The sequence below is a fragment of the Ambystoma mexicanum genome, chromosome 13 (assembly GCF_040938575.1).
Source record: "Ambystoma mexicanum isolate Mex_15411 chromosome 13, UKY_AmexF1_1, whole genome shotgun sequence".
NCBI classification, from domain to species: domain Eukaryota; kingdom Metazoa; phylum Chordata; class Amphibia; order Caudata; family Ambystomatidae; genus Ambystoma; species Ambystoma mexicanum.
In genome coordinates, this window is record NC_090938.1 from 434330920 (window position 1) to 434351036 (window position 20117).

Here is a 20117-nt window from a genome sequence, read left to right on the forward strand (position 1 = left end):
GAGCGCAGAGGAGGAACCACTCTCCATCACCCCTGAGATCTTCGCACAAAGAGCAAGATCAGCTCCCTCGATATTGGGACCGGAATCACCTGTTCACTTCAAAGAGGAAGACGCGGAACCTGATGACCCCTTTAGGGAGTTCTCTGACAGGCAGGAAGACACGCCTGAGGAGGTTGAGCTGCCACAGGACTCGCCAGACACAGACCCAGAAGACTGTGAGTCAGTGACCATTGAGAAACAAAAGAAACAGGACTCACCGAGATGTTCATCACCTCCAGACGATGTGGTATCTTTTCACACAGTCATGGCAAAGTCAGCGGAAATTTTCAAGATTCAGGTCGCTACTGAAGAAAAAGCATCGGTTCTATATAAACACAGCGACAAAAGGCGCCACACCGTCACTATAATCCTTATTTTGGAGACCATCTAGGATGCAGGTGTAAAGATCCTTGCTAAACAGCTCTCCGCCCCAGCACTAGTAGCTAGACTGGAGAAAAAGTAGAAAGCCCCAGACTCGGCCCCTTCATGTCTCAGAGGCCATCCAAAACCAGACTCTGCCATTACCGTAACAGCAAGAAAAAGACTGCAAAACCTGGCTTCCCCCATCACTGCTCTACCGGATAAGGAAGGACGTAAGCTAGAGGCCATTGGCCGCAAGGTCTCAACAGCGGCATTGCTGACAGTTAAGGCCAGCAACGCTATGGCCATTGTGGCTAGGTTTGACAGAGAGCTATGCATGTCTAAAATGACAAAACATCTCCCGCAAGAATTCCAGCAGGAGGCCAAATCCATCATTGCAGACAGCGAGGCAGTCTCAGACCACATGCACATGATAGATACCTCGGTGGACACTGCTACTGTGGTTTCAGGCAACTGGCACACAGAAAAGTACTTAGGCACCAGGCCTGGTTGAAGGCCACCAGTTTCAGACCAGAGGTACAAGACCAGATCTTGGACATGCCCTTCGATGGTCAAGGCATATTCGGCAACATGATCACTTAAAGGGAATCAAGGCTGACACGGACACAGCTAGAGCAATTACCTCTTTAAAGGACAACGACAAGGACCAACGTTCCTTTTGAGGCAACAGCGCCAAATACAATTCTTACGTTAAATCTTTTCAGGGCCAGACGTCTTCCTCAAATCCCTACCAGGAGCCAGACCAAAAAGAATTGACCCTTACCCAACGCTCCTCCCGCATCCAACCGCGGTAGGCACCTCGACCAGTGGAACAACATAACGTCAGAGAAATGGGTGCTACAAGCGATAAAACACACCATAGAATTTTTACAGAAACCACCACCCCGCCCACCACCAAAATAAAAGTGATGCAGCTGCAACAGTTAAAGGTAGAAGCCACCAAACTACTACGAAAGGCTGCCATAGAGAGGGAAACCCCATCCTCAGAAGGGAAAAGGTTTCTACTCCCATTTCTTCCTAGTGGGAAAGAAAAACGTCCAGTGGCGCCTGACCCTAGATCTGCGTGCCCTCAATTAATTTGTTCGCCGACTAAAGTTCAAAATTACTTCCTTATGATTGGTTCACTCTTGACTCAAAAAATACGATTTCCTCGCCACTCTAGACTTGGAGGACGCGTATTTCCACATTCCCATCCATCCAACACACAGAAAATACCTTTGGTTCACAGTCAGCAACCAACACTTCCAGTTCAAGGGGCTGCCCTTCGGGTTAAAATCTGCACCAATAGTGTTCACTAAATGCTTAGGCCCGGTAGCCGCCCATCTCAAGCGTTCAGGAATCCAGGTCTTCCCTTATCTGGACGATTGGTTAGTGAAGGGAACCTCCCTAAACACAGCGTACACATCAGTGGAAACAACACATTCACTTCTGCAGGACCTAGGGTTCTCAATCATTGAGGACAAGTCCTTGCCTCTACCTGCGCAAACAGCGATTTTTTGACACTCGGGTCCGCAGAGTACGTCCCTCGTCAGACAAAGTGACAGCAATGCAAAATCTCATTGCATGATTCAGAGACAGGACAAACTCTACTGTCATGCAAAGCAAGTCCCCTTTGGGCATGATGTCATCCTGAGTCTTCCTCATACCAAACTGCAGGCTAAAGATGCGACCGCTTTAGGAGGAGCTGGACAAACATTGGGCTCAACACAGCAGGTCATGGTAAGACATTGTTCATCTCACTCCAAGTTTTCACAAGGCACTTGGATGGTGGGCCAGCTGCCCCAATCTTCTACAAGGTCTCCCTTTTCAATAGCTACATCCACCCTGCTACTGAGGATGGACGGATCACTCTCAGGATGGGGAGCTCATCTAGATAACCTCCAGGCCAGCGGTATATGGTCACCAACAGAATCGTGCCTACACATAAATGTGCTGGAACTCGGGGCCATTCGGTGGGCTCTAAAGTCCTTCCTTCCAGTTCTGACGAGCCAGATGGTGACAGTGCAGACAGACAACACCATGTCAATGCACTACACGAACAAACAAGGGGGCACCAAGTCCAACATTCGCTCGCAGGAACCACAACTGCTCTGTAATTGGGCACTTCATCACAAAATTCACATGAAAGCAGAGCACCTTCCCGGCAAGGATAACATCTTAGCAGACCAGCTCAGCCGGCATTTCCTACAATCACACGAGTGGGAGATTAACAATGAAGATCTCGACTGAATATTCCACATGTGGGGGAAGCCCAGCATAGATCTGTTTGCAACTCACGAGAACACCAAATATGGTCAGTTTGCTTCCAGGTATCTGGAAAGACACTCCCTGGGAGACGCATTCTCTGTACCATGGAAGGGAAATTTCCACTGACACCCTTAATCTTGTGGGTACTGTGCAGAATGATCGAGCAGCCCTGTACCATGATACTAATAGCCCCCATATGGGCATCCCAGATCTGGTACCCGCCGCTCCTTCAATTAGCCATAGAGAAACCCCACTCGCACCTCTTATCTCAGTAGAAGGGCAAGCTACTTCACCACAACCCAGCCAGTCTACAGTCTATCCCTCAGGGGCTGACTCCTCAGCAGCGAAAATTTCACAACCTCACGCTAGATCCTGAGTGCTGGGATATACTACGGGCTGCAAGGGCTCCGTCTGCTAGACAAACATATTCCAAAAAGTGGAAACGATTCAGAACATGGTGTCTACAGAGTAACACAGATCCCCTCTTGGCATCTGCAGGGCAACTACTACCTTAGCTCTTACACTTGGCTAAAAAGGGTCTAGCAATATCTTCCATGAAGGTCCGTCCAGCTCTCGGCTGTGGCCGCTTACAGAACCAAACCTCATCAGCGTGCCCTAATGTCTCATCCAGCGGTTAAGACTTTTCTCAGAGGACTCACACACTCTTTTCACAGACAAAAGAAAATTGATCCTCCATGGAGCTTTAACACAGTACTAGCCGCATTAATGAGAGCACCGTATGAACCCATACACAGGTGTGATTTAAAATTCTTATCATGGAAGACAGCTTTTCTTGTACCCATCACATCAGCCAGACACATCAGGGAGTTACAGGCTTTATCTGCTGAACCTCCTTTCACCAATTTTCTCAGAGATAAAGTTGTTTTATGGCCCCACCCTACATGTTTTTGTATTTACATTTATTGTATTAACTTTTACAACATAAAGCCATTACATTAATTACACATTATGCTGATTCTACTAGCGTGCTCGGCCCCCCCCATCCCACCCCCTCCCTCCAGCTGCCAAATTTATGATATAAGTATAAGTATAATTTGAAGGACTAGTCTTTATACAGTCTTCTCAATTCTAGGGTCCATGTACTTTCCAGGACCCTAGATCACTAGATCTGTTTTAGGATGTTATTGTTCTTCTTGGACCAGTTTGTGAAGCATTGTTCTCCAGGAGTCAATGTCTGTACTATTTTCTCCTTGGTCTTTGCGTGCTGCTTCCTGCCATACAGCAGTTTCCGTTAGTGTCCATTATTGCATGTCCATCCACCATTGTCTGGTGTCAGGGCCACTTTGTTTTTTTAACTGCATTGCTATCCTCCGCTTGGCCAATGCATACTCTAGGTCTTTAAGTTTGCTCATATGCTTTAAATTCTTGGGCCTAGGAAAACAAACAAGCTACGGGGGAGTGCACGGTCAACACCACATCTGCCTTTGACAATAATCGTGCCACCTCATTCCAATATTGTGCCACCTTTGGACATGCCCAGAACATATGAACCATATCAGCATTAACCAATTGACATTTCGGGCAGCATTTTTCTGAATTTGTATTGAACCCTGACATTCTCTTAGGGGTCGGGTATGCTCTATGGGTCAGATACAACTGTAGCAACTGTAATTTCACATTTCTTTACACCTGTTTGTGATACGACAGTACCCTCTCCCACACTACTTCCTCAAATGACTCCTGTAGATACCTTTTCACGAAATGATAAGCTGCCACCAGCTCTGTCCAAGGCACATCTGTACTTCTCCTAAAAAATCCTTCCAGAGTATCTAGGGCCTTTGGAAATGACTAGTAGACCCAAGTGCACTGTTCTGCAAGGTACATTGTACACTTGTTACATGTCAAGTGTCTTTAAGGGCATGTCAGTTTCCCCATAAAAAAGTGAGTGAAAAGCCCAGAGGAGTGCAGCAGAAGGCTGGGCTCCTCTGGTAAAGTCAGACTATGGTGTTTAAAGAAAGCAAAAACGTTGGGTGGTTCACAACTGGAGGGAAAATTACACATAAATGGAAATATTTCCTAACATGCATCTCTGGGGTCATGGTATACCTCTACTCCCAAGAGGTGGCTCTTGTCCTTTGCCCACGTGATCGGAAGCACCGGCAGTGATCTCGACGATTTATGCTCATATACTGTTAATCAAAACAGACTCGACTCCTGTGTTATGTTATGTTATGTTATTTTGCACTTATATAGCGGCTTATATACCAATTGGTATGGTCTGAAGGCGCTGTGCTCACGTTTATAATAGAGAGTTCTGCATACCGTTTTAATACTTCCAGTATGTATTCTAAATTAGTCTCAGGCTGCTGTAGGTATAGCAGCATGTCGTCGGCATATAGGGATACCAGGTGCCACTTTCCTTGCACATTAATATCTGCTTCTCTGAGTTCCTTCTGGAGGTACAAAGTAGTGGCTCTGACACGAGGATGAAAAGCATAAAGGACCCATTGTTCTGATATGTGACTACCTGTGTTGACCCTGGCTACTAAAGGTTATACACTAGACGGACCCAATTATTATATGATATATCGTATGATATATTTTATTTATAGCGCGCCCATAGACAAGTGTTTCAAGGCGCGACGAGGCAAGAAAGTGGTACAAGGGAGGCCAAAACAACGATCTTACTAGGCGCAGTGACATTGAGAATGCGCAAGTGCATGGGAGAGGGAAGGGGAAAAGTGCAAGGGGCAGGGGAGGAGTGGAAAGTGCTGAACATGTGATCAAACCAACAATAGGTAGTGCAGCCAGCAGGTGCAAGTGCAAGAATTAAGCTCAGACAACAGGTCTCTAATAAGTACAGGTAAGGGGACTGTAGGTTTGAAGATACAGACCCAAGTGCAAGGGTTGCCAGGAGGCATTGCGGGTATGCAGCTGGGTGGGCAGGGATCTGGTCCCGGATTCAGAGGGTAGCCAGGTGCCCAGTACAGAAACAGACAGAGATCAGCAGGGGAGAGGAAGAGAGAAGGCAGAAGCAAAGAGGAAGGTCTTGAGGTGCTTCCAGAACCGAAGATGGTTCTCCTCAAGTTTCAGAGAGGCAGGGAGGCTGTTCCAGAGGAAGGCCCCAGCCGAAGAAAGCGATCTACCACCAACTCGTTGCTTGGAGAAGCGAGAGACCCTGAGGGAGTCGGAGGTGGAGGAGCGAAGAGCTTGAGTAGGAAGGTATTTCCTAAGGGAGAGTTCAAGGTATTGCGCACCCAGGCCCCAGAAGGCCTTGTGGACGATGCAGAGGGTCTTAAACTTAATCCTTGCAGCCACTGGGAGCCAATAAATAGATTTCAGGGCTGGAGAGATATGATCGCTGGGCTTGAGGCCATGGACAAGTCTCGCAGTCCTGTTCTGGATGGGTTGCAGAGGGCAGAGAGTAGTAGCAGGCAGATTTAGAAAAAGGCTGTTGCAGTAGTCCAGCCTAGAGAGAGCCAGAGCTCTAGAGACAGTGAGCTTCTGGAAGAAGGAGAGGAAGGAAGAATACCTCTGAGGAGGTGCAGTTGGTAGTTTGACTTCTTAGAGATATCAGAGATGTGTGGAGAAAAGGAAAGCGTGGAGTCGAAGGAGAGGTCTGTGGTGGAACACCACTCCTGGATTGCAGACAGACAGTCAGAGATGAGAGTGGGAGAAGAGGTGGCAAATGGGAGCCTGAAAACAAGCTGAGTGTCATCCGCATAGCACTGAAAGTTGGAGCAGAGAGCAGCAATGCGGTGCCAGTTATTGGCTGATCTAATTGGTGCCTATTCCAAATCTCTTTAAATTCATTAGCAAACAAGGCCATCTCACTGAATGGAACGCCTTGATTGCGTCAAGTGAAGCCACTGCATACTGATCCGTGCTGTTCCTAGTGTGGTCTATTATATGATGCAGCCTACGTAGGTTGCTTCTGTTCTGGGTGTATTAGTGCGGTCATTGAGGATTTCAACCTATACGCTAGCAGTCCCGTCAGTATCTTCCCATCTTGATTCAGTAATGAGAGCAGCCTCTATGACCCAAGGTCCATTTCTGATTTATTAGGCTTGAGGAGGGGTACATTTAATAGATTCCCTTAGTGATGATGGGAGGACTTCAAGTCTGAAAGCCTCATTTAGCATGGCCAAAAGTGGAGGTGCCAGTTCTGTTACATATTCTTTATAAAATTTGCCAGGTAAGCCATCTGTGCATGGTGTTTTGCCAGTAGGGAGTTCCCTGATCATGCTTACCAATTTGTGTAGTGTTATAGGTGCTTCTAATAACTCAACTGCTCTGGCGTCCAAGGTGGGGAGCTCTATTTGTGCAAGGGCTTCCTCCATATCCGATACGTCTACTGCCGAGTTGTCGTCATAAAGGGATTTAAATTATTCCATGAAACTCTCGTTTATCTCGGCGTGTGTTACCCGTAACGTGCCATCGTCACCTGCAACTGAACTAATTGTGTGGCGCTGTGTGTCACTCTTATACAACCAGGCGAGCAGCTTGCCCGGTTTGTCCCCTTTGGCATGTTTTTTCTCTACATATTTTGATTAACTTAGCTTACCTAGCCTGTCCCAGTGTTTTATACATTCATGTTTCAACCTATTTGATTCTGTAGTGTAGGCCCCCTTTTCACCCTCACGCTTTTCCTCTTCTTCTAGTGCTTCTTCTGTTTTTGTCAACTCCTTTGTTATTGCTGCCTGCAACCCACATATCTTGGATATAGCCACTCCTCTTACCACCACTTCAAAGCTCCCATATTGTCCCCGCCAACGCAATGCTGCCTGTATTATGTAGGAAGTAATCTACTATACCCTCCTGAAGCTGTTCTCTAAATGCATTGTCTCTTGAGGGCCTCACCTCGCAACCTCCATGTTGGGATACAGGCTCTTGCTGGTACTACCTTCCATGTGATAAGCAGTGGTGCATGATCCTACAGTACTTTCGCCTTGTAGTATGCTTGCAATATTTCTCCTGTCGTATCTGTCCCAGTGAAAATATAATCAATTCTAGTGTGCAAATCTTGGGGGCTGCATAGTGCGAGCATCCTTGTGTTTGCAGGTGACGGCTAAGCCACACATCCACCAGATCGAAGGTTTCTACTAATGCATTCACTGCTTTAGCTGGAGGGGCTGGGTGCATGAATTTAGAGTCAGACCTGCCTAGTTTGGGATCTCTTGTACAATTAAAATCTCCCCCCAGATCATACTACAGTGCCTGTATGGGCCTAATTCGGGGGATAGAGCGCGGAAAAAACTTCCTGCATCGTGATTCGCGGCTAGGTATTAACAAAGCATATCTCCCGCTTCTACAAGAAGCCATGAACCAAGGCCATCCTGCCCTCTTTGTCTGTAGCTGTTTGGAGGATTCGGAAGGGCACCAACGGGGCAATCCATATGAGTACCCCTATGGAACAAGCTGAATAGGGCGACCCTATCGTGCAGCCACCCCATTTAGAGGTGAGGACTCTGTGTTTTTCTGGTATCAGTTGCGTTTCCTGTAATCGGGTATCGTCCACTTTTTGGCAGTATAAATAAGTAATTACCCGGATTCTCTTAATATACTTATTTAGGCCCCTGATGTTCTAAGTGATTACTCTAAGGTCCCCTGCCATTTTTCTGATTCTCCCTAAGCAACCTGTATTTGCTTCTTGTATCTACAATATATCTTGTTACTGTGACAGCTAACTTCAAACCGTTTCTCCCATCCCAACTTCCCTTACACTCTCCCAACCCCCCACCTCTTCCTGTAACTTCCCAACAATTTCACAGCCATGTTCTCCATGCTCCGACATCCCTGCTTTTCACTTTTGCACCAACCAAACCTGTCCACCTCTGGTGTCGGTAATGCAGCAGGCGGATACACAACTGTTGTATCCAGAACTAACCAAATTCGTGGGTAAAGGTCTATTCCTCACACACTCTCCGCTGTGTCAACAGAGGGTGCGTAGCTTTAGTTCCCGCGTTCCTTAACATTGTAGGCCAAGAGTTCTTATATCAGTTCACATCATAGCTATGATGCGGGTCTGGACGCCATATTGTACCGACTTATGTTGGCACAGTTTGGTGACCATGGGTTATTTCCTAGCAGCTTCATCCATTATTCCATCGGCTCTCAATGGATGACTCTCTCCATCCATCCACTTGTGGCCATCTTCTGAATGTCAAAAAATTATGCGCGCCCTTTGTATATTATTTTAAGCCTTGCTGGGTGCAGCAACATATATTTCTGAGTGGACTGCCGTATTCTTCGCTTAATAGAGGCAAATAGCATTCTGGATTCTTGTACCTATTTAGGCCCCTGACATTTAAGGTCCCCTGCGATTTGTCTGATTCTTCCTAAGCAACCTGCATTTTCTTCTTGTATCTATAATATATCTTGTTACTGTGACAGCTAACTTCAAACCGTTCCCCCTGACACCAACTTCCCTTACACTCTCCCAACTCCCCCCACACCCTTTCCCATAACTTCCTAAAAATTGCCCAGCTATGTTCTCCATGCTCAGGCATTCCCCTTTTCACTTCCGCACCGACCAAACATGTCCACCTCCGGTGTCTCTCATGCAGCAGGCAGATACACAACTGTAGTATCCGGAGCTAACCAAATTCATGGGTAGAGGTCTATTCCTCACCACGCTCTCTGCTGTGTCAACAGAGGGTGCATAGCGTTATTTCCCACGTTCCTTAACATTGTAGGCCAAGAGTTCTTGTATCAGCTCACATCATAGCTCTGATGCGGGTCTGGACGCCATATCGTACCAACTTAGGTCGGTTCAGTTTGGTGACAATGGGTTATTTCCTAGCGGCTTCATCCATTATTCCTTCTGCTCTCAATGGAAGACGCTCTCCATCCATCCACTTTTGGCCATCTTCTGGAGTGTCAAAAAAGAATGCACGCCCTTTCTATATTATTTTAAGCCTTGCCGGGCAAAGCAACATATATTTCAGAGTGGACTCCTGTAGTCTCTGCTTAACAGAGGTAAATTGCATTCTGGATTTTTGTACTTGGAGGGTATAATTGGGGTATGCCATGATTTTTGCTGTTGCTCGCTGTATCATGCCTCTCAATCTAAAGAAGTCTAGGATTTTTTCCCGATCGTAGATCATTGTGATTGTGGGAAGCGGTGCAGCCCCTGTTGGATGCTCACGCACGAGCCAGGGACCTGTGCGCCCGCTCAACTATGAATCCCTGCGTTAGGTTTCCAGGGCCAACTTCTTGTAGTAACATGTTTTCAATGAAATTTGTAGGGTTCACTCCCTCCGGAAGGCCCACAATCCTGATATTGTTCCCCCGAGCTCTTCCCGCTTCATCGTCAATTCTCCCTTCCAGGTTCTTTATTTATTGCTGCATTATTAAGCTTTTTTTCATGGAGTCTTGGAGCTGAGTTGTATTCAAGTCTACTTGTTCTGAAGGGGGCCCCTAGGGGTCTCTCGCGATATGGAAACAAGGCAATAGCCATACACGAAAAGATGCGCCAGACACAAGGTTCAAATTCCCAATGCTAGGGTTTATTGCAAACAAAAAGTAGTCCCAATTGGCCAACTGTGGTCTCACAACCCGCAACGTGAGTTTCCTAGACCTCGAGGGACGCAAGAGAGCGAATTACGTACATCAGTTACATATATACAAAATGCATATCATACAATCAGCTATGTCATGTTTAACACCCCCCTTTATTGAGTTTCTTTGAACTCGGGATGACGATGGACATTTCCGACGGGCATGACAATTATGACACTTTCGATGACTATTCTAGTAACAATGTGCAATTAGAAAGTGCCCAGGCATCTTCTAGTTGTTGAACAGAACACGGTGGTTCTGTTCTTGGTAGCAAGCTGCACACGGGGGAAGAGTCACATTCCAAGCTTTGCTATCTATGAGGTACTATTCGTGTCCTGGGAGCCGACACGCTCTAAAGGGTTTTTGCGAAGGGGGGCCGTAAGAAGAGCATAATTCAAGCCTTTAGCTGCTTTATTCTAACATATTCTACCACAGTACGAGACTGGCTGGCAGCTGTGAAATGATTAAATGCCCTGCAGCTCTCCCTCAACGCTACAGAGAGGGAGCGTGGGCATTCCTTTCCGGCTACTCATGAGGAGTTTCAACGAACTCCTCAGTCCCGCGACCTTGCCCTTTCATATTCAGACAACAATGTTAACAGTTGAGCAGAGTAAGCAGAATTCGCAAGAATTGCAAGCTGCAAAGCAGTTTTAGACAGAAAGCAATGAGCAATGGTTAACAAGCAAAATGACGATTCTTGCTACGTTTAAAATGGCCGCTTGTTGGTCAAGCATAGCAGTCTGTATTTCTATAATTCGGGGCATAAGACGGTTGGCCTTCTGCCATCAAGTTACGTCTGTCATTCAAATGAAGGGTATTCACTTTTCCAGATTGACAGTTCCTCTAGTGTTCCCATACAGTCTGACAATGCCCGTATGTCCTGTTGCATTTCCTGCGTGTTCTCTGTTGTCAGCCAGCAGGTGTGCGGTAGCAGGGGTCTGCGTCATGATGCCTCCTGTCTTGGCAAAGCTGTCAAGCGTGGGCTGATTGGAATTTTGTTTTGGCGTATTCGACGGCATGAGTGAGGTCGCAGGGAGATACAGGTCTTCTGGCGATATCATCCATGGCTACTTGTGTCAGGTGTGCTGTTTGTAGCCCACTGACGCTGCGACCCCTGCTGCAGACCAGCTGGTCCCTACTATGGTTACACACTTGCTGATGGCTGGGTTCCCTTTAAACATCTATAGTACCCACAGACTTATGTAGTATCGGCACAGCCCCCAGGCACTGCCTAGCTGACCCGAGCTCAGTATATTATTTGTTGTGTGCGAGGGAGGGCGGGTGGGGCCGCACCGTGCTGCCAGGTCATTGTTCACTGTGCTATGTCCACCAAAAGGCTGTGTAGACTGCCCAGGCCCATCGAAATTGGGGCAAAGAATCTTATTTGAAGGGCACTTCAGGCTGGCATGTTTATTCTTCTGTCTCCCCTGATCACTGCCACACCCCAAGCACGGTCAGTTTAATTGCACTGGCACTGCCCCAAGCGCATCATGAAGCAACATTAATGTGGCTGGAAGGGGGAGGTTCGCACCAGCCTGTCCGGCTTGATCTCGCAGTCTCTGCGCAGCTCCAGTAAGGCCTGAATGCCCGACCATGAGGTGACGAGTCCCACCACACAGAGTGGGAAGCTGATGCGCCTCACGCTGGGTCACGGCTCCAAGTGCGCTTCGTTGTTGCTGTACGTTTGCCTTACAGGGTTCCACTGTCTGAGGGGAACCTCTCTGGATCTTCTACTGTCTGGCGAGGGCTCCTCCTTCATTGCACCAGCATCGCGGTCATCGGCTCTGTGCCCTGCATGTGCTTCTCCTCCAGTCTGCACACACGCTAGGGCCGAGATCCTCCAGGCATGCGCCCACTCCGCCTCGCTCCTCCGCCTGTGCTGCAGATCTGCTGGCACTAGCCTGGGCAGGCCACTATGCCAGCTGGCGGCCATCTTCATTGTCAGCTCTGCGCACTTTGGCGAAACTTTCAACTCGCTTCTTTCAGGATCTTGTTCTCTTTCACCAGGGATGTCTGCAGAATCCCACGCTGTATTGCTTCGCACACCCTGGGTTAATGATTTGGCATAAATACTCTCTATTTACGCCTCTAAGGCCCTTGATCAGGACAGATCATGCAGGAGCTACTCGGAATACGTCCTCACTGCATGGCAGTTGGCCATGCCCCACAGCAGATGTGTATATGGAGCGAATGAGTGTTTGAGCAGATGAGCGCGTAAGCAGACAAAAGTACATGCGCGGGGTAGACTGGTGTGCATGCGCAAGAAGGACAGGATTACATTCGGATGGAACACATGAGAGCATGTGTGAAGCACACTGGAGAATGAAGTTCAGACTTGAGCTCGCAACGTGAACCAGAGCACATGAATAAGACGTGAATGTGTAGGACAATCGAACACCTGAAATGAACAAAAATGCATTGACGGACCTGCCCACACGTAACAGCGTGACATACTTAATATGCTTTGGAATGAAGGAAACACTTGAAAACATATATCATACCACACCCCACGCTTACTCTCTCCCTTACACCATCACTCATCTAGAACACAGAGATACTATGACACCATTCGGTATAACTGTTCTCATATCTACATCTCCCGCTTACTCCACATCACTCTAAGTAAACATTGCTGGTTTCACACCCCCAGCCAGGCGTTCTCCTCAGGCCTAACGCAGCCACACTCGTTCTGGATAAAGCCGACCAGAGCGAGCACATACTCCTGATCTCTCAACCACAACACCTACAGCTAAGAAGCAGCTACCACTTGAATTCCGCACCAGCTGCACACATACCTGGTGCGCACACGCACTTTTGGACTCTCTCTACTCTCTCTACTGACCTGAACTTCGGTTCCCAAGGGCGTTCAACCTACCAGCGCCTTCAGACCATACCAATGGTATATAAGGCGCTATATAAATGCAAAATAACATAACATAACATAACATTATATTCCCTGGATGTGGCAAGAACACTCAAGTTCTACTAAGAACGGACCAAGGAATTCAGAACCTCTAAATAACTCTTCATTGCATTTTCTGGATGAACAAAGGGCAAATGCATATCCAAACAGAGCCTGTCATGTTGGGTATCCAGTTGCATCACGCACTGTCATGAGCTCAGAAACAACCCATTGCCAGCCATGCCCGCAGGGCACTCAACCAGAGCGAGGGTGACTTCAACAGCTTTTTAAGTAGGAGTGTCCTTAAAGGACATCTGCAGGGCAGCCACATGGAGCACTCTCCACACTTTTGCACGGCACTACCGCTTGGAAAAAGACAGCAAACATTAATCTGCGGTGGGACAAGCAATACTCCAGCATTTATTTGCTTAAGGTAGGAGCAGCCTCTTGTTCTTTTTGTTGGTTATTGATTGACTGCTCCCACTGTCCCATAACATGTGTTACTGGGTACAACGTTCTTTCATCGCTGGACGTTTATTCACAGGATTTTTTACAGCAAATTTTTTAACAAAGAAAACCCATTGAATTTTACTTGGGGGGGGGGGTTAGAAAATGTTACATATGGGATGTGGGTGTTTGGGAATAGATCAAAATAAAATGGAATGAGGGGTTGGTGGGGGGACCCCCCAAAAATAATGTAAACAAAAATTGATGGGGGTTTCCCTAAAAAAATGTGCAGTAATAAATCCCGCGAAAAAACATCCCGCGATGAAATGACATGGAACTGTGTTACTGATAGCCTAATTTTGCATGCTATAAGTATTATTACATGATATATGTATATCCAGTGCTACACTCTGGCTATCAGGCATGTTATGAAGTCTACGACTGCTAGGTATTCTATTCAAGCATGTGAATCTATGAAAGATCCAATGCTGGAGAAGTCTTAGTTTCTTACCTATAGCTGCATTTCTCCAGTATTGGTATCTTTCATAGATTCACATGCTCCCGCCCTCCTCTCCTGGGGCGAAGCAGCTCCTCCACCAGTAAGTCATCGGTCTTACTACTTACGGTCCAAATTCTGAAGATGGCTGACTGGGTTGGAGCCTAAACCCTGCCACTTCATTGGTTAGGTCCTAAAACGACCAAAAGGAGGTGGAGGGACTCCACAAGTGAAAGGGTACACAAGCCCTATAGGGCCCTATGGGTGTAGATTTCTTTTCTTTTCTCTCACAAGGGAAAGTTTTAATATGTTATTTTGTGTTACTTAATTTACTGAGGATTCCCAGTCTGACGACAGGGAATATTCAAGCATGTGAATCTATGAAAGATATCAATGCTGGAGAAATACAGTTAAAGGAAAAGTAACTAAGACTTATTGAATATCTCGGCAAATATATCACAAAACATTTTAGAATACATTTAAGTATTGCAAATTATTTATGTGAACATTGGACCAGAATAAAAAGTGAAATGTACTCTACCTGGGGCAGCACAGGCTGTATACTCCCTGGGTCTGAGTATAGGAACACATCATTCGAGTAAGAACTGAAATAGCTGTCACACAAATTATTCGAGGTTTTACACTAACTGACATTCTACCCTCACACACATTGCAGAAAGGAAGATGGCTAATAATATAGACCTAAGAAAAGAAGAAGCAGGCGTTTATTTATACATAACCAGAACACACATAGAGGAAATGAACAAAACAGCAATTACAAAGATAGTTAAAAATACAAATTCATTAAATTGGAAAGACTAAGTAAAAAGAAAACAGCAAAATGGTGGTAGTGAACAGCATTAGAAAATTAATAATAAAATGCAGAACAAAATCCAAAAGTCTTCTATTTATTTAGCTTTCCACCATTTCATGAGAAGAAAACCTAACATCAGCATCAAAAAGCATGATTAGAATGCTGAGCATATATAACCAACAGCAGCAAGAGAAAGCTGCAAGGGATATGGAAAAGGTCAAACAGTCAGTAATAATGCATATGAATACACCTGTATTTACCTTTCAAAATGTTCGGAAATTGGGTGAAATTATGTAAATAACAAAAGAATGTAAGTGTGTGAATGGGACCCGAAGGAGGGCTGGGTGTTTACCATTCGAAACAAATATAGTGGGTAAAAAGATGCATCCAAGACCGGGAGCCCAGTGTCCTCACAGGCAGCACTAGATACTGAAGGGTCAGAACATTCAGAAGAAGAGCCTCAAAAGACAAGCAAAAAAGATGCAGATGAATGTGTTGCTACAACAAAAAAACATGTTTTCTTTGCAGAGCAGAAAGGATAAAAAATACATTTGAAAACAATTCAAGAAGGAGAAAAAGTTTAAAGAGGAAGAGAGGAAGAAGAAACACGAGGAGTGACAAGAACAAATAGTGTGAATTTATACAACCAATCGCAGACTGATGGTAAATCTCTCAGGTAAGACGCCCCCAGAAGAAAAATCAGTCCAGGAAAAAGGTCTGCCATTTATCCCAACCAATATCTTTAAAAACACAGGATAAGACACTGATTTTTAAATATTTGTCACAAAGCTTAAACGTGATATAAGTTTTGAGGCTTTCCCTCTTTCATAGTACTCCAAGTTAGAATTCCCAGCCATAGCAATGTCTATTAGACATTTGTAAACAATCCGAGCAAACAAGTGAGGACAACCTCTTAAACAAACCCTCAAAACATGCACAGTATACTATTGAAGTATTTTTTTTTAAGCAGCATTATGGGACCTGAAAAACTGAAGAGTAGAAATGGAACACACAAAGGAAGATACACATATGCCAGAAATACTATCTCATATTTTATATAGCATTACATAATGTATCAAAGGATAATAAAATAGTGATCAAATCAGCCAATAAGGGCAGAAATAGTAGTCATGGATGAAAAAGATTGTATTCTGGAAGCCAAGAAACAACTTGGAGATCACAAGTGTTTGGAAAGCATAAATATAAACCCAATTTAGTCAACAAATTCAACTTCACAGAATAAATAGATCAATGGAAATGTGTAGGAATGCTAAGAGAAGATGAGCAAAATGATCTTGAATACCAGCAAAACGTACCCATAATCCGCACGGGTTCTGTAGACAGACATGATAACACACTCATCAATTGTTGATAATCAATGATCCTGTAGGTCGCTGTTCCAAACTGCTTATTGCTTGATGTGCTTTGCTCTCCAAAGTAAACTGCACTGAGAATGGGCGCATGTGGCGGGCTGACACACCCCAGAACAGACATGGACGGTAAGCGAAGGTTGGCGTGCTGCAGCATACTGGGACCTTCTGTGAGCTCTCCCCACCTGTCCCCTCATCGTGGCACAGTGCAGTGCGCTGCAGTGCAAATATCTTGGAAACAGTGAGTCCTAGCACCTTGAAACATTTTTGTACCTCGCATCGAGACACTTAAAATGTACTCTGGCCAGTTCTTCTACGACCACATTGATGTTTTGCCGATTTCAGGCAACCGTCTCATGTGTGAAAGGGCTGAAATCCAGGGAAAGGGTTGGGGTTTCCAAATGTCATGTAGCCAGTAATGTCTGAAAGGTCCTTACAGGTAACTATGCAAAATTTGGTGCAGGTTGGTGGAACGGTGTGGAATTGTATAAGGAACAAACTAACAGATTTTCTGCTTTATATATAAAAGATATCCAATTCAACCAGCACTTTCTTCGGTTCCAAAAATACATAAAAAGGTTTGCAATCGTATAGGTTCAGTAACAGAAAAATATCAGCATACGTAGACCATTTCCTGGCAGCATTGGTGAAGAGGTTGCCAACATATATAAAAGACACCATGGATATTATAGACTAATTAGCACAAATAGAGTGGAACACACACAAAATGCTTGTAACACTGTATGTTGCTAGCCTATATTCTACATTATCTTGGATTTCAAGCAATAAATAATTTTCTTAAGGCAAGATCAGGAAACTTCATGTACCAAAATGAAACAATACTTCAACTGCTACAAAGGACTTTGGAAAATAATGATTTCACCTTTATGTCATCAAAAACAAGGAATGGCTATGGGGGCTAAATTTGCCTCTGTAAATGCCAGCTCGTTCATGGCCAGCCAGGAGGACATGTAGATATTGATACAGTTCCAGAATTAACCTTTGGAAACAATATATAACAATAATATATATATATATATATATATATATATATATAGTTGCAAAACGCATAATTTTTATCACTTTCTTCTGTCCATTGTGACGCTTTATATAAAACTTGAATGTCTCAAAGCACTTTAATGAAGCAGCCTTGGAGTTTGTATTTGTTTGCAATTTACAAAGAGCCACTGGAGTGCAAGTCCCCAGTGCTTGTTTTTGTATTGTGTCCAGGTTTTTAATATATAGGAGGAGAACACCAATGGCTGAGTGGGTTTACTGTGCAGGGATCTGGAGTGCGCCCCTCTCCTCTTTTTCATCACATTTCCTGGATTTTTGAAGGGTGGAATCTTCAAAATCTAAAAGGGGCTGCACCGGGGTGGCACATGCCCTGCTTTGGAGTGCCTCATTGTGGGCTACTCCCCCCCCCCATTTCCCAACTGTGGGATTGGGTGTGAGCTTGTTCCTTGCAAACCTGATGACTTCAGCTACCAGAAGTCCTTGTAGCAGAATCAACATTGATTGTTAACACCTGAACTTGCAGTGAGCTGGAAGCTAAGACTGCCCCCATGACGATGTGAAGAGCACAGAAACCGGTAGGAGAACACCAGTGGCTGAGTAGGTTTACTGTGCAGGGAACTGGAGTGCGCCCCTCTCCTCTCCTAAATGCCAACCAACTAAACATACAAGTTACATTAAATAAAATTGTTGGATGTTCAAGTGTGTATTGAGTGCATATTGAGAATAATCAATTAATAAGGAAATTACATTGAAAAGATACTGCCACCAATTCAATTCTTAATGCTACAGGTGAACATCATAGAAATCAGGTAGAAAATATCACTTCAATTAAATCAGCTGGAACTGCAGGGCTTTATAGATCTGTCAGAATAAAGCAGAAAAGGCAAAACAATGTTTTATATGAGAGGCTATGATCTACGGAAACATGAAACAACCATTCATAACATACATAAAATGGACAGGAAACAACTAGAAAAAAATAAAAACAAAAAGAACATCAAGAAAAGATGGACATTATAAGCGTGATTATACTTTTTGTGTCAAGGCCATGTTGAGCCTTAACTCTTTGCGCACCTCACTAAGCAGCAACTCTGACCTCTCTCACCAGCATGTCACCTGCACAGCCCTGCGGGAATGCTCAACCAATTCACACACTCAGGAAAATGTTCCCACGACAACCTGAACCACCCACCAGACATCCACCTTTATAGGTCATATCCTTGTGACACAAAATATAACTATACACAAATCTTCAAAAACGTAACATTACAGACCTAGGGAGGAGGCCTCCTTCTCCAGCATGGGGTCTGGCATGGATTCACATGCTCATGAATATTCCCCGTCGTCAGGCCGGGAATCCTCGGTATAGAAAAAAATCAGTATCCGTTTAGTTTCTGATCTGTCTTTCTTAGTAGTAACCAATCACTGGTCTCTGGGTCATACTGCCCCCAGCCAATGACTGCCCTCTCCCTAAGACCCGCCTCTGGCAGCCATCCTCAGATTTTTACCGCACGTTCAAGTGTTGGGAGTCCTCGTGCTGTAGCTCTCGAGCTTTTGCTGCGTTTTTGCGCTTTTTCAGGAGATTTTTCTCATTTTTCGGTTAAATAGAGCCTCAAGCTCCACCGTTTCTACATCCGATCAACGGGGATCCGTTTCGGAGTTTTCTACGCCCCTCAAGGGTGAAGATTTCGTTGAGTTACGCTTTTGGAAGATTCCAGAAGTTCCGAGGCCTACCCTGGACATGGCCCAGGAGAAAGGAAGCTCGACGCCTGGGAAGATGTTCAGGACCTGCCCTGGATGCCAGCTTCAGAATGGAGGACGAGCATTCGTTATGCCTCTACTGTCTCCATGAGGACAAGACGCACATGGAGAAGGACTGTGCGTTTTGTGGGAACATGTCGGAGCGGACCATGAAGGACTGCTACCTCCGTCTCGCCAACTGGCTGGAAGGGAAGAGCCCGTCAGGCGAGAAGAAGAAAAAGAAGTCCGAGCGGTCTTCTAAGTCCTGTGAGGGCGCCCCGGCGACGGGGGCCCAACAAAAGGCCAAGCACCGCGAGTCCGCAGGCACCGGGAGCGCCGAACGGTCGGGCTCCTTGGCTGCCAGGCAGGGCGCATCCTCCCCGCCGCCATCAACCACGAGCCAACGCTCTGGCTCGGGTAAGAGGAAGTCCGAGAACCCGGCGAAGCTTCTGGAGAGGCCCCGGTCGATCTCGAAGATTCAAGCAGAGGGGGAGCGAGGCTCGGACCCTCCCCCCAAGGTGAAGGCCCCAGGCGTACAGAAGGTGACGATGGCCTTAATTCACCCTGCTAAGACCTCGATTGAGGATGTTGCAGCGACCCTGGCTCAGCCTGTGGAGGCTACGCCAGTGGAGGCGACCTCAGGACCCAGAGTCTCCCTGCCACCGTGGAGGGAGTCGTCTTTCAGGCCCATTGAGAAGACCCCCACGAAGTCCTCATTGGAAAAGGTGGGGGAGGGGCAGGTAGCCATCGTGGATACGGACTCAACCTCTGAAGAAGAGCTCATCGAAGTCATGGAAGAGGCCCAGCCCATCGGGAGGGATCCCGACGAGGGCGACGACGAGAGCGACGGTGTCGCCGACGAGGTTCCTCAAGAGCCCTCGCGCCCGTCGTTTCCGGCGCCGCAGGACACTTCGGTGGCCATTTTGTCAGCGATTCAGTCCTTATGCTCGGAGATAAGGACAAGCTTGCCCCTCCCCCTGACGGAGGTACCTGAGCCAGACCCGACAGGGGAACCGGAGCTAGGACCTTCAGAAAGTCCACCACATAAGAGGAGGAGGACGCATCCCACGCCACCTCTCCCACCTCTGCGGCCTGCTCTGCCTTCCCTCCGGTCTACTACCCACGGGGATGATACAGGCACGG

At 46.2% G+C, this 20117-nt stretch overlaps 1 protein-coding gene across 3 annotated transcripts in view; it reads left to right on the forward strand.

Moving 5' to 3' along the window:
• LOC138521307 (sodium channel protein type 4 subunit alpha-like) overlaps nucleotides 1–20117 on the forward strand; it is a 3496387-nt gene that overhangs the window by 1231663 nt on the left and 2244607 nt on the right. The gene's annotated exons all lie outside the window — the stretch shown is intronic.